The sequence below is a fragment of the Plectrocnemia conspersa genome, unplaced genomic scaffold (genome assembly GCF_051122295.1).
Source record: "Plectrocnemia conspersa isolate PC_06_02 unplaced genomic scaffold, ASM5112229v1 ptg000013l, whole genome shotgun sequence".
Taxonomy (NCBI): Eukaryota; Metazoa; Arthropoda; class Insecta; order Trichoptera; family Polycentropodidae; genus Plectrocnemia; species Plectrocnemia conspersa.
This window is the reverse complement of record NW_028277177.1, coordinates 20,505,949-20,520,258: the sequence shown is the minus strand read 5'-3', so window position 1 is coordinate 20,520,258 and position 14,310 is coordinate 20,505,949. Positions and strand designations below refer to the sequence as shown.

Below are 14,310 nucleotides of genomic sequence, written 5' to 3'. Positions count from 1 at the left end.
AAGAGATGTATGTTCTAACACTGTGGTACTACTACTTGTTTCACTTTTTGCGAGATCAAGACACATCCAGAAGCTCTACACCCAACTTTAATAAAACAGATGTAAGTTTTATTTATAAACCTATACATTTTATTTATAAAACAGAACATAATAAAAATGTAGTATACTGATTTATTAATTAATTACATGTACACAAAATTATTGAAATTTATAAAGCTATCTAAAAGAAAATAAGTTAAAAATGAATGCACAATATTAACGTTTACTTGTTTAGTGCACAAGTGTCTTGCCAATGCATTTGTCCTTCATTGACATAAACCTCTTAACCCTTGCCATCAAATGTTGTATTTCCATCGATCCGCCTTTGTAAAGGCACCATATACGTATTCTTAGATGTTAAGCCAGTATTGACTACACCTTCTATGTCGTCAAAATCTTGGGACTCAAAGGGGCGTTGATTTGACTGACAATTGCCATTAAATAATTGTGTAAAGCACAAGTTGCTTTTATTGTCATTGATATTCGCCAATTCCATATTCATAGAAGTGTGATAAATTCAAAAGCGTGCTGTAAAAATCTCTAAGAGGTTCTCGACAATTTGGCGTGCTCTCGATAAACAGTATTGTAAATTTTTTCAGCACCTCATAATAGAGCACGGCTGGTTTTAGGAACTATGTGGCTTCGTACCTGTGGAGAAATCAAGTTTCGCATTTCAGGTCTTCATAATTTTTTGGTCGCAAAATCGCAATGTTGCTGTTAATATTTCATGTGCTTTTTAATTTAAGGTGTTACGAGTGTCAAAAGGTTCAAATAAGTGTCTTTATTCATTCTAAGGTAATTATGCAGATTTATCTCATTCAATAAGTTAATGTGAGTATAGGTTTTTCTCAACACACCACAGGCCCCATTTTTTCTTTTGTTTTTAACGCATATGACAAAAGCAGCCAAAGCGAGCGCGTCATCATTGTCCGAACTTGACATTCTCCACGCACAAACTGCCGCTGGTCAAGCGAACTTGTGCCGTATGGTGGTGGCAGACATTTGTGCACGCTTGTCAAGTTTGTAGTATATGCCCACCTTTATATAATTCATGTTGGAAGTTGCTCGCCATCAAATCTGAGATTAAAAATTAGCTCTCAACGACAAAAAGGTTGCACACCCTTGCTTTAATATAGCCATGTACAAATTAAGCCAAAATTAAATGTCACAAGATAGTTTCTTATTGGTATACAAATTATGAACACCGAGGTAATCTCAAAAATACAATATAGGTAATAAAACCATCTGCTTGTAAATTACCAACTCGATTGAAAAGCGAATCGGATACTATTAGACACAACGTAACTTTTTTACCAGAAAAGCCCTCGTCAAGTTAATTAAGGTAAAGATATTTAATAAAATTCTTATTTACGTTACAAAAATCAATGCAAAATATAGAAGCAAGCGCATAAAATCGATGTTTCATTTAATAAAACATAGTGGTGATTCAAGCTCACATTGCAAGTATAAAGTCATGCTTTTTTGTATAAAGTGGAACGAATTTGTGTAGTATTCAATAAGCGCCATTACAATTCCCTAATTTATTGTATATGTCGATATCCGTTTCGCCTTTTGTATGCATTCGCGAATGCTGTTTTACAGCATTCAGGTATGTCCTAGCTTTGAAGATTAGTCGGCTCCGATCGGACCACATCGAGCCCAATAGTGTTATACACAAGCACATGTTTTGATTTCAATCCAACACGCGTATCCCTACACGCAACAGAATATCTTATTTATAAAGAAACAATCTTTGCGCAATATAACCAACTTAAAATAGGTTTTAAATATTCATAAAAATAAAAGTATTAATTTTAGATTATCAAGATTTATTCATTTTTTTTTATATAGATATGACAATTATCTTAATATTCTTTATTGTTGCATCATAATCACCATCATCCAAAATATCTGTAAACAAACAAAATAAAAATGAGTAAATTCACAATAAGATATAAACACATTGAAGTTATGTTTGTACATCAGTAGGTTACCAAAGTTTGTTATCACCACAGTTTCGTAAGACAGGGATAACTATTTGATCATCATTATCAATATACAAACAAATACTATAAAATAAGAGAACTAACCGTATTATATAAAACTTGTTTTGAACGCACAACACTGCTCTCTCCACATAGTAATTTCTGCAAAGATAAAAACAAGACATTGAAATATTTATAAATAAATTAACGATTAAATAATATTTTTGGTTAACTTCAGAAGGTTACCATAGTTTATTATCCCCACGGTTTCGTGAGACAGGGATAACTATTTGATCATCATTTAATCTAAGGTTTAAATATAATTTAAAAAATTATCTTACCTATATAAAACAAAGTTCTATTTGATGTTCTCACAGCAAATTCAATCATCTAAAATATAAACAAACAATTTTTAGTACAAATAACATTTATGTATTCGTAAATATGATTATTTATGGTATTATTGTTCGAAGAATCCCTTAAGTTACAGCTACAGGAGCGGAAACAATACAAATTCTCATATGATGTTCCCACCACACAGCCACCGCCGCAGATATGATAGATCTACGATGGCCGGCTTAAAAAGGGTGGGGTATAAATCGCAAGATTCAACTAAGTGATTCAATTTATTTAAAGAAAAAGTAAAAACCTTGAAAATCAGAATAGTACTGTCTCAGTTCCACGAATGTCATTTTGTATCTGTAAAGAAATAAAAATCATATAAAGACAATAAATACTATCAACATTGATTATATTTATTATAAATTAATCAGATTTTATTTGCAACACGAAGTTTCAGATATATGCTTGTCTCTGTTTGTATCATCATTGAAATCTTCATGTAAAATATTTTTATAACTAGGAAAAAACAAACCTTAAAAACTGGAATAATTCCTCCATAGTTTTAAGAGTAGCCATTTTAGATCTGTAAATAAATAAAATAAATATGTAGAAGCGGTAATGCTTTTATGTTGAATATAACTAACATCATTATAAATTAATCAGATTATTCTTGCAACACGAAATTTCAGATATATGCTTGTCTCTGTTTGTATCATCATTGAAATTAATCCGTTATATATAAATATTTAATTGATATTTACCTTTATGAACCAGGATAAGGCATTTTCACATGAACTTTCTTAGGTATTCATTCATCTGTAATAAAATAAATAAATTAAGAATAAATAATTACATCAAAAATAATTGGAATATTAATGTTTTATATATTATCCATCAGAGAAAAACCAATCAATCATAACTATCAGCCTGGGGCGGTTAAAATCAGCATCATTTAAACAATTAAATAATTTATTATAACAACGTGAATTACTCACTCTTTCTTGATGTTACGCCTTTCTTCAAATGAATCGATTGTCGTCAGTCAGTTTTCTGTAATAAAACATATTTTTAAAAATACAATTTCAAAAAAGTTAAGACGGAATGATTAGTACTTTTAGATTAATCAGAAAAATACCAATCACTCATAAATCACATCAGCCTGGGGCGGTTTATTTGCATCATTTAAGTTAAAATATATGCATAAAAGTAAAATATAAAAATCCTCACCTTCAGTCTATGCCGATTACGTAGATCAGTTACATCTATGATTCCATTTTCTAAAGAAAAATAATACAAATCTGTTAGAATTAAAATATACATAAGATTGATTTATATTATTGGTGGTATTTTATCAGAGCAAAACCAATCAATCATAACTATCAGCCTGGGGCGGTCAAATTCAACATCATTTAAACAGTCTTTTAAACATACAAGAATACAAAATTACTTACTCTTTCACTGATGCATCATCTTTTCTCTTTCAATTCGATGTCTCGATAGGATAGTTGTTTTTTCGAATACAACGTGACCCGAATTGTTTCCATATTGGTCTGAAAAAGTATAAATATTAGATTATTAAGCAGTTATAAAAAATAACCCACAAGGTGTTTCGAGCGACCACGTGTTCGAGATAACGAAATAAGTAAATAATAATTACAAATATGAAAATATTACTTATTCTGATGGAAAATAAAGCACGTGTTTAAATTACTTAACATAACCTTAAAAATAATAATCGATGGTATATTCATATATAAAACACGCGTTAACTATATTACAATGTGAATACCCAAATAGATATTAGATGCATTTAATAAGCATATCTGCAAAAAATTGACAAATTGAAGACACAACTCTAAAATACAATCAAATCAAAATTACATCTAGTTAATACTGATTTACAGAAATCTAGCGCATATATGTGAATTACTGTTATGCTTTATCGTTCAGAAGTAGATATTTGTAAGATAAAAGCACGTTTTTAATATTTATCGATGTATTAGGATCACAAGATAGAAATGTCAAATTGTAGATACTTGAATTGAAGTACGCGGTTTTAAATTGAGGCACATGTAATTTGAATCAAAATTGATAGTTTATCAAGTCCGTACCTGATTCCGAGGCGTCGATGGAAGCGGATTCTACTCGAAGAAGTCTCGAAGGGAAATGAACGAGAACGGCGAATTTCGCCGGTACATGGACTCTGGTGTTGCCAGACTAGAAATTGTATAGCTCGCAAGGTATAAACACTAATAATTTTGAGCATGTAGTAAAATGCTAAGAAAAATTGAAGTGTAATTATTCAATATTTTAAAATATTATTTATTTTATCTTTAATATAAAAAAAACATTAGTATTTAAATAACATATTTTAATGCAATTGTGAGTTTTGTAAAATTTAAAAAACGCTTGAACATATTTAACATTCATAAATACATTTTTGATATATAAAAATGCTTTTTTAATATGCAACAAAATAAGCTGCCACATTTTGTTTAAAATATAAAATAATAATTTATTTGCGAAATAAAATTCAAGGCACTGTTAAATGGATGAGTTTGTATCTTATCCTATGACTGTTTATTTATTTTTATTATTATATAAATAAAGATATTTATTTTAATTTTAAAAGAAATAATCACAATAACATTTTTCCATATTTTTACATTTTAGTAAAAATTTAAAATTTTAAAATAGAGTTCTCTAGAAATATAATTTTGCATGACTCTCCTTTTGTTGGTATGACGTTTTTATTATAGCGAATTATCTTTAAGAAACTCTTTTAATTATTGGGGATTTTACAATGGTTCGTTAAAATTCACCCCTTTATGAGCAAACGTTTCACTTACGACTAGTTTTATGTCATTGCGTATTTACTATTGTGACTCATACACAAATAAAAGCCTCGCAAGTAGTGCCCGTGGTTCTAGTAGCCGTCGGACAGGGCCAGTTCTGGCAAGTGCTGGGCGCTATCAAAAAATAAAGCGCGAGCGTCCCCCCCCCCCCGAAAAAAAGGTTATGTAACGAAAACAAAATGTATTCAATAATATATAAAATTAACTAATTTAGTTTCGTAATTCCACATATAATTTTTTACCATCCGGGGTTTTTTTTGCCAAAATTTAATTGGTGGCCGGGTGATTTCGCAGAATATGCGAAAACAATTATCTTTTTTAGTAAATTTCCTATAACTTGTAAACCAATTAGGATATTTTATTGAAATTTAATATGTAGTTTCCTTATGATTTTTCACATAAATATATTGAGACAATAAAGAAGATAGGTAAACACGGCGATGAAATACTAAGCATATATCTGTACAAGTGGCATCGTGTTTATGCTGACAAATTTTAAAATAGCGTTTTACTCGCAAAATATTTATTTTTACGGAAAACAGAACTTTTTGGAACAATCCGGAAAAATCGGATTCTGCCATAATCTAAAAAATATAAAATCAAGGCCCCTACAAATTAAACATGGCAGAAAAGGTAAAAGGCATATCCAAATTTGGAAAACAATTAAGAAAAGAGATTTCAGAATTATATTGACTTTTCATAACAGCCAGATGATAGACACGAGAAGAAAGCCTAATATTTCGAAAAACAATGGAATAAACAAAAATGGTTGTTTATTATGTATTTCTTTGCTCATTGTTTATTCGTTGAGTGTTTATCAAAATTTGAATCGTAACAGCAAAATTAAATTCAAAGATTTTCTTTTGAGTAAAGCTAAAGGTTGGATGCAGAATTCAGTGGAATCTATCAATTCTGAAGACATTTCACCAGTTTTTACCACATCTTGCCGTGCCTGTATTGTCGATCCACCAGACAGACTTATGAACAAGCTGAAAAACCATCAGCCAAGAAAAATAAAAAGTGGGAAGAAAATGTCGTTTTTGCCCTGCACATGGAATAAGGAAAGATACATGTGCAGAAGATGTGAAATTCCTCTTTGTATTGACGAATGTTTTTATACGTATCAAAAAATATTGAAACAGATAAAAAAAGTGTAAATAATAATAATAAATATAAATAGTGATATAGTGTGGTTTATAAGTGTTATGATGAAAATAAATGTGTTCGTGACAGTTGTAAGCAAAAAAAGGACGCCGAAAAATTTGGTGAGTGCAAATTATATTATATTATAAACGGATATTTTTTATAAATCGCTTATACAAAAAATGATAGAAGCATTTAAACATATATATTATTAAATTATTAATTACATATTATTGAATTATTTACCATTGCAACCGTTTTCAATTTACACAAAATATTAGGAATGAAAAATACATATTTATTCATTCATGATTTTATTCTTCAGAGATTATTTATTAATATATATTTTTTCAATTATTTTAGTTAATGACGGCAATAAACTAATACGGCGATAATTTATCAGAATTGTAGTTTTTTCCCCTGGTTTCTTAATCTATGAATCATTGCGGTTTTCCAAATAGTGAGAAAATTTCTAAATAACAAACGCCCGTTAAAAATGTTCGTAAATCAGCCCTTAAGGCTGATTTACATGCTGCCAGTTGCTGGCATGCCAGCTGGAAGTTGACTTGAGGGTCATTGGCATGCGATGACTGGCATTCCAAATCACCATAAAAATGATCATCTGCGAAAAGAGAGAGAGAGAGAGAGAGAGAGAGAGAGAGAAAAGGCGTGATACGCTAGCACTTCCATCTCCCAAATCTCAGTACGTATCTATATTTAGTTTATTAATCACATGGTTGGTACATTTCGTACTATATTTGATTTACTTAACAATAAAATATGTGAGGGTTCTCATTTCACTTAAAAAAATCTCAAAGTCTTATTTTTGTTAAATGTATAAAATTTTTCGAAGCATATAATTAGACACTTTTATTAATTGAGATTATACATTTTTTAAATTAATTGAGGTATTATTTCGGGTCCTAACCGCTGGGATCCTATTAATCTCTCGAGCGCAAAGTGAGTGGTTTGCTAGGTAAAGCTCTCGTAAGGTATTTTCAAAAGGAGGCCAAATGGTCCGAAAGCATGTGAGGAATTTGCGGCCGAAACCTTTAACACGTGTTTGATGGTGGGAAATTAATATAAAAAGCAAGTACTTTGGGAACTTCAATTATAATGCGACGTCTGCGTCTAAGCGAATCTATTTATATAATATCTTTTGTATGTATTTTTTATTTTTTGTATATGCTATTTAGATATTCAGATACAATATACATATATTATATGACTATTTTAGAAATTTTCGACCGTATATTATACGAATGTGTTGTAAAGAAATTGATTTTTATAGTGAGTTGTTTGCTGATATTAAAAATTCAATAATTTGTAATCATCTTTTTTATCATAGTTTTATGTTTAGCTATAAATTGTAATAATTATAGCATAATATTATATAAATATTTGTATGTATTTAACTATAATATGCTAGATATTATCTCACCAGTTTAAAAATCAATACAGAATATATAAAATTTAAAAGAAAATTACGGATTTTATCATTGATTTGTGAACTTAATACAATTTGTGTTGTTTGTTGTTATAAATACGATATTATTGTTGTTATAAAGATGCTATTGTTTTCGACCATCCTGATGCATTGGGGTAATCTGTTAGGTTACGATGGTCTTAATTTAATTTAAATAAATAAATTATATGTGAATACAATAACATACAGTCCGTCCAAGATGTGAACGCTCATCGATATAGTATTGGTGAGAAATATTTTACGGTGACCATGTAAAATTACACGTTCAATTAATTTTTAATTTTTTAATTTAATTTCCTGAGGAAAGTATAAAATATCACTTTCTTGCTTATTTTGTTTATTTATATACATATTCGAGTCAAATACATCACTCTTCAGGTTGAATATCTGCTTAATATAATGTTTAAAAAAATACCAATAGAATATTAAAGGAATTGTTTTATTAATTACAAAACACCACAACATGACAAAAATTTATAATAAAAATATAACACATTATAATTTTTAATTCAATTTCCAACGTATGGACTCCCTACCCTTAAAACAGCCCTGATTTAGTATTGGTAACGTTCACCTATCGGTGTCAACAAATTCGCGGAAAACTGTATATGTATGCATGCATGCGTACACGCACCCTCATTTCCAACACAGCGACGATGAGCGTTAGCATCTTGGATGGACTATACATATGTAGTACAAACTTTAAATTAAAATATTTTATTGTTTTTCATTATAATTTGTAGAAATACATTAAATTTGGACAGATGATGACGGGTGGCAATTAGACACAAAATCAGCCACTAATAATAACGTTATTATTGTAAGTGATTCAAATAATCGGCGGACGATTCTCAGCCGGTCGTCACGCTATTGTCATGGTCCAGAGTGCCGCCTAGATTTGTGGCTAATTAAATTTTCTCCACCCCTGCACAAAGGAATTAGGTTTTTATTTTTTGTATTCATACTTTTAAGAACGGTTTTGCGTAACCGCTGTAGTTGAAACAGCTGAAGATTGTCGTCCTGCATTTTGTCGGCTGATTTTTTGATCTGATTCTCAATACGTCATCCTTTCTTGATCTTTGGAAATGCACAAAAATCTCTGCTATTTATAAAAAAGGTCAGCTCTTGCTAAAGTAATATAAATAAATATCTATAGTTACGTCTTCATTTATTTTGGTGAAGTTTTCATTCCATCCGTTGCACTGTACTAGGCCTTTTATTATTGTAAGTAACTAATGTAACAACATTGTTACATACAATATGATCGATTTAACTTTTAATAGTATTTATTGATTTTTTGTACTAATACATATACTGATGGAGATTGAATAGCAAGTCGTATTAAAATTTGCATGAAAGCACCAGCTCTTTTGGTTTAGCTTTTCATTAACTCATTTTAATTATTATTAAGTCAAAATTAATTCCAAAGTTACTTTAGCTCATAGGCCGGTTCTATTGTTTTCTACCCCAGAAGGGCGTTCTTGTTTTCGGCCGAAATTTCTCAATTCACCTGCCCCGGCCATTTTTCTACTGGGTGATTTATCGCCCAGGTACCTACTACTGGGAAACACCCCTATCCGAAAACAAACATTGCGAAATGGCGCGCCAGAATATTATCACACATCTACCGGTGCAATTTTGTAGATTAACCATTCCGATACAGAGGGAGAGCCCTGAAACTTTTCTTCCACCCGGAGAAAAGTTTCAGCTTTCAGACCGAGAGGAAGAAAATTAAAATACGCACACAACACATTCGAGTATGTGTGTGTTTGCGGCGTGTAAAGTCAAGGATTTATACGAAACTAGCTCTCGTAAATGTATCGTCGTAAATATCCTTTAAAATTAGGGTCTCGTAAAGTAAATTGTACCTACATTGTTGGCATTCTTCATTGTGAAGTATCTAAATCACCGGCAAATCCCATCAATTTCTTCAGACCCTTTATATATACACACAAGGTCTTGAGCCCTTTTCGGTATCCGAGGATCTCTTAACACCTACATTCTGCTTACATGTATTTTATACACATGTGCTTATTTTGATATTGATTTGTCATTATTGTACGTCAGATATATGTTCAGAAATTTATGTAACAATAACATCTTTCGAGCTTTGAGGCAGATGGGGTGTGACTTTGCACCTAAAATAAGCACTGGAAAAGCTGTATATAGAAATGTAGCTGTAATATGTCTCTTGCTGTAACTTCTTTGTCGGTCTGCTTCTCTCTCTCTGCCCCTCTGACCTTCTGTGATTAAATGTTATTTCTTTGATATTGCTGGTTCGAGACAGCTCTAGCGAATCGCAGATATGGATGTTAGCGGGCAAATTGGATCACACGAAATATGTTTACGCCATAAAAATGAAACTTTTAGATAGTTGCTTTGGCGATTTTCAACACTAAGTAAACATAACAATAGTAATTGTGCGCAGGGTAAAATGAATTATTTATCTCGTATCTTTTTCACGCAAAGGGTGTTTTTCCGGTACTTATGGGCGTTTATGAGTAAATATAGTCTTGGGACGGATGTGCTAATAGGGGGTCCATGAAATATTACCAATTATTAACGCAATTGCCAAGTCCCGAGCACTCTCTTCCATTATTTTAGCTTACTTTCAAGACATGTTCACTCTTTTCGATTATTTTACCTTACTTAAGAGTCATAAGGAAACCCCAAAAGCTACGAACGTTCCTGGTCTTCGGCCACACTTTCACTTACAGCACCAATATTCTTGGCTGAATGGACGCCACGATGATGCACAGACTTTAGCCTATCTCCAACGCTTCCAGTCTCTTCAATTTTTTTCACTACGGTGCCAATTGTTCGCTCAGTAGGACGATGAAATTTACCATAATCTTCGCGTAAAAATCGATACGCAGTTCGTACAGAATTGTTATTTCTGTAGAACAATTGCGTTGAGCGGAAGTTAAGCGATACATTTCGGTAATTTTGACACTTTGAACACGCGTGATTATTGACAGCTGTCTGATTTACAATTCTGCGAACATTAGAAACTGGAATTGGATCAACCTGTAGATAGTTATCTACGTTGAACCCTGGCTCATGGCGGCATTGGCAATGGATAAATTAAACTCATTTGGTCTTTGGTCAATCGAGAAACTCGGCGTAATTGCATAATTTAAACGTCATAAGCTTTGAGCCTTTCCTCTCGATCTTAGATAGAGTATTATAGATTTTAATTCTGATTTTCTTTTTAAAATCCCGGGAATCTAGGCGAAGAATATACATTCTATATAATAACTAAATGTTTTAAGACTATTATATTATTAATATATTACAAAATTAATAATTATGGCTAAGTTATTATTTAACTAACATTTCTTTATATATAAATACTATATATTAGCTTAATGTTGACATATATGTATATGAATGTATGCTATTATCTATATTCATATATTATAGTTCTAACTCAAATACATAAATATAATAGAATATAGAATGATAACGGTTAGCCACCGTTGTCCGGGATTTCCCGTCTCGCACACTTCCTCCATAATTTTCTGCTTTAAATTCATAACTGAAAAGTCTAGGGAAAATTCTCTCAGTTTCCCTTGTGAATATGAAAAATCATCCGCGGTAACATTATAGCTTTGAACGATAATTAGGAAAATCGTACCATATAAATTGCAATGATATATATGTACTTTAAATGACAAAATAAATAAAATTTACTATTTTATAAAGCTGTGTGCCAAATAAGAATCAACGGAGAGTACAAAAAAGTAATATAAATTTACTTAATATTTCTAAAATTGTCACTCATAGAATATATAAATTATTCAAAGACAAATAAAGAAATTACAAGATACCTTTTAAAGTAAAAACTAATAGCACTTATTGTATAGTATATACCAGTGGTGTCAAACTTTTACACAAAGAGGGATCGACAATTGTAATTGCTTGAAACCCGTACTGGGTTTCAAGTAATTCCGCTTATCAACAATATCAGCTTTTACTTTTTCCGCGTTAAAACACTATATAGTCAATAAAAAAGGCATTTAGGTTTTGAGACCGAAGGGGTGCAATTTTGGAGTCAAAATAGACCCCGGAAAAGCTAGAAACAGTTTATGTTTTACAAGCATATATAAAAAAAACACACATATATTAGGTTGTGGAGTAAAAATAGCTGGTCTTGATAGTTAGAGAGTCTTCGCTGGAGTGTCTGCGATATATTGTCGGCTGTGATCTGTCGTTATGTGTTCTTGTGATGATCCGCTGGACGATCTATTTATGTGTCTCGTTTCTCATGGTATATCCTCCGCCACGTCTCTCCTCTGTGACCATGTGTGATATATTTTATAATGTTGGTTCGATACAGATCTGGTGAATCGTAATTGAGGATGTTGGTTGGCCAACTGCATCGTTTCTTAGACACACCGATGAAATATGTTCACGCCATAACAATTAAATTGCAAGGTGGCCACTTTCGGCGATCGTTAATAAAGAGGAAAAATAACAATAATCATTTTTACGTAGGGCATTGTTTATTGCGCATTATTTTCACACAAAAGGGTAGTTTTTTATGGTTCTTATTGGTGATAACGAGTGATTAACGCCTATATCATTAAAATTAAATCAAACATATAACATTAGTCTACAATGGTAAAATTTATATTATGAACTAACTGATATAATTCACGTTGAAATTGAAAACACAAAGAAAAACAAAATTTTTCTTTCTTTAAATTATTTTTTGCTACCTGAGACATTCTGAGAATGTGACTGAGTGACTCGGGTATTAAAAAAGTCTAGCAAACAACTATGAATTAAAATATGTTTTTTTTCATAACCACAAATCAGCATTGAAAGTCGTTGCTAATTATTTAAACTGTCATTGACTCAAATTTATAGTATTAATATGCTCACGAGTTAAAATTTACATTTAATTAAAAATTTCATTGTAAAAATAATTTTATTTAATCTTAATTTTATGAGTACGTTACTTAAAATGTTGGGTAACTTCTACTCAAAAGTTAGTTTTTCGTTGATATTTCTACGGAGTGCTTACCATGGTAGCAATAATTTTAATTTTAAAAATACAAGTAAACTTAATTTTATTTCTAAAAACCAGATGTAACATAATGAAGGTGATGCTAGACTGATTTTTACGAATTACCCAACATGTCAAAACAGTGGCGTAGCTAGGGTATGTGCCGCCCGGGGCAATCCTTAAAATTGCCGTCCCCCCCATATATTTTTTTGCAGGGTCATAAAATCAGCATTTCTTAAAATAATAAATTTATTATTGTTAGGCTCTTGCTATTCGTAGATTTACATAAATTTTAGTTTATTCAAGGTTAAAAACCACATTAGACGATTCCATCGCGAATATGCCGCCCCCAAGCAAGTGCCGCCCGGGGTTGCTCGCTCCCTCGGCCCCCCCATGGCTACGCCACTGCGTCAAAAATGCTCTTAATAACTTACATTTCAGTGATCTGTGTGACGAAGAGTATTTAATAATTGTTAATAAGCATTATTGTAAAGTAGGACATTACTTCCATTTATAATCATGACTATGATATTAGATCTGTTAATTTTGAAGCCTAGGAAGTTGCTCCGTCTTTAATAACTCAACGATTTTGTCGATAGTTCTCGTTATAAATGAGGTGTCGTCGGCGTATCTCAAGCTCGACAGTTTTTCTTCTCCAATTGATATATCGCCATTTCATCTATCCAGTGCTCTTATCAATATATATTTTCCGTAGATATTAAATAGGTCAGGTGATAAAATGCAGTATTACATTATTCCTTTTAGAATTTTAAACTTACTTAGTATTTACAAAATCCAGAATCTTTGATCAATCAAAAAACTTATTTTATAAGCACGTTACATAAAACGTTGAGAAAATTCTTTTCAAATGTTAGTTTTTTGTTGATATTTCAAAGAATACGTAACTTAGTTATATTAAAATTAAGTTAATCTTAAAACACAATAATGATAAACATTTTATTATTTCACGTCGTAAAAGCAGGCGCGTAAAATCAGGTTAAATTTCGGCAATTTCGCGATACCCCGTCAAAAGCGAACTCAGCTAATTGCGACAACGCAAAAAGTCATTAACGGCGTTGCGTAGACGCATTAGCCCAATCCCGCAAAGGGTTGTTAATTTAACCGGGATGTGGTGGCGTGGCGTCGTGTCGCTTCGAGGGGACATATTTTCGTGAGGCGGCGTTGATTTTCCGGTTATAAAATTCAATTTGTTTTACGCCTCCTTTCCGCGAAGAAAACAACATAACAAACCTTCCTTAAAGTATACTAAGACTGTTCAGAAAGTTCTTGGAATTGGATGTATAATACATGCGTTTCAAGTGTAAATTCATGCTATAAATACAGTTCAGGTCTTAGTGAAATAAGTCAAATAGCTTAGAGCCAACTACAACAAATTGAAACAGTTTAATTATTCTAGGCTTCTAGTTAAAATATACAAAGATAGCTATT

General features: G+C 31.4%; 1 long non-coding RNA gene and 2 other non-coding genes across 4 annotated transcripts; all 3 read right to left on the bottom strand.

Annotated features, from left to right (window-relative positions):
• Nucleotides 1-1,851: 1,851 nt before the first annotated feature.
• On the bottom strand, nt 1,852-4,637 carry LOC148227536 (uncharacterized). 2 transcript variants are annotated; one of them, XR_015811939.1, is made up of 10 exons: nt 4,478-4,637; nt 3,818-3,916; nt 3,594-3,643; nt 3,362-3,416; nt 3,128-3,182; nt 2,899-2,949; nt 2,674-2,723; nt 2,366-2,414; nt 2,130-2,186; nt 1,852-1,950 (listed from the first exon to the last, which is right to left on the bottom strand). It is a non-coding gene; the product is annotated as an uncharacterized LOC148227536 (long non-coding RNA). The 2 variants fall into 2 exon arrangements; XR_015811940.1 differs by having other exon boundaries at nt 2,366-2,601; nt 4,478-4,605.
• On the bottom strand, nt 3,257-3,323 carry LOC148227538 (small nucleolar RNA SNORD31). The gene has a single exon (XR_015812159.1). It is a non-coding gene; the product is annotated as a small nucleolar RNA SNORD31 (small nucleolar RNA).
• Nucleotides 3,712-3,782, bottom strand: LOC148227537 (small nucleolar RNA SNORD31). The gene has a single exon (XR_015812158.1). It is a non-coding gene; the product is annotated as a small nucleolar RNA SNORD31 (small nucleolar RNA).
• Nucleotides 4,638-14,310: the final 9,673 nt, after the last annotated feature.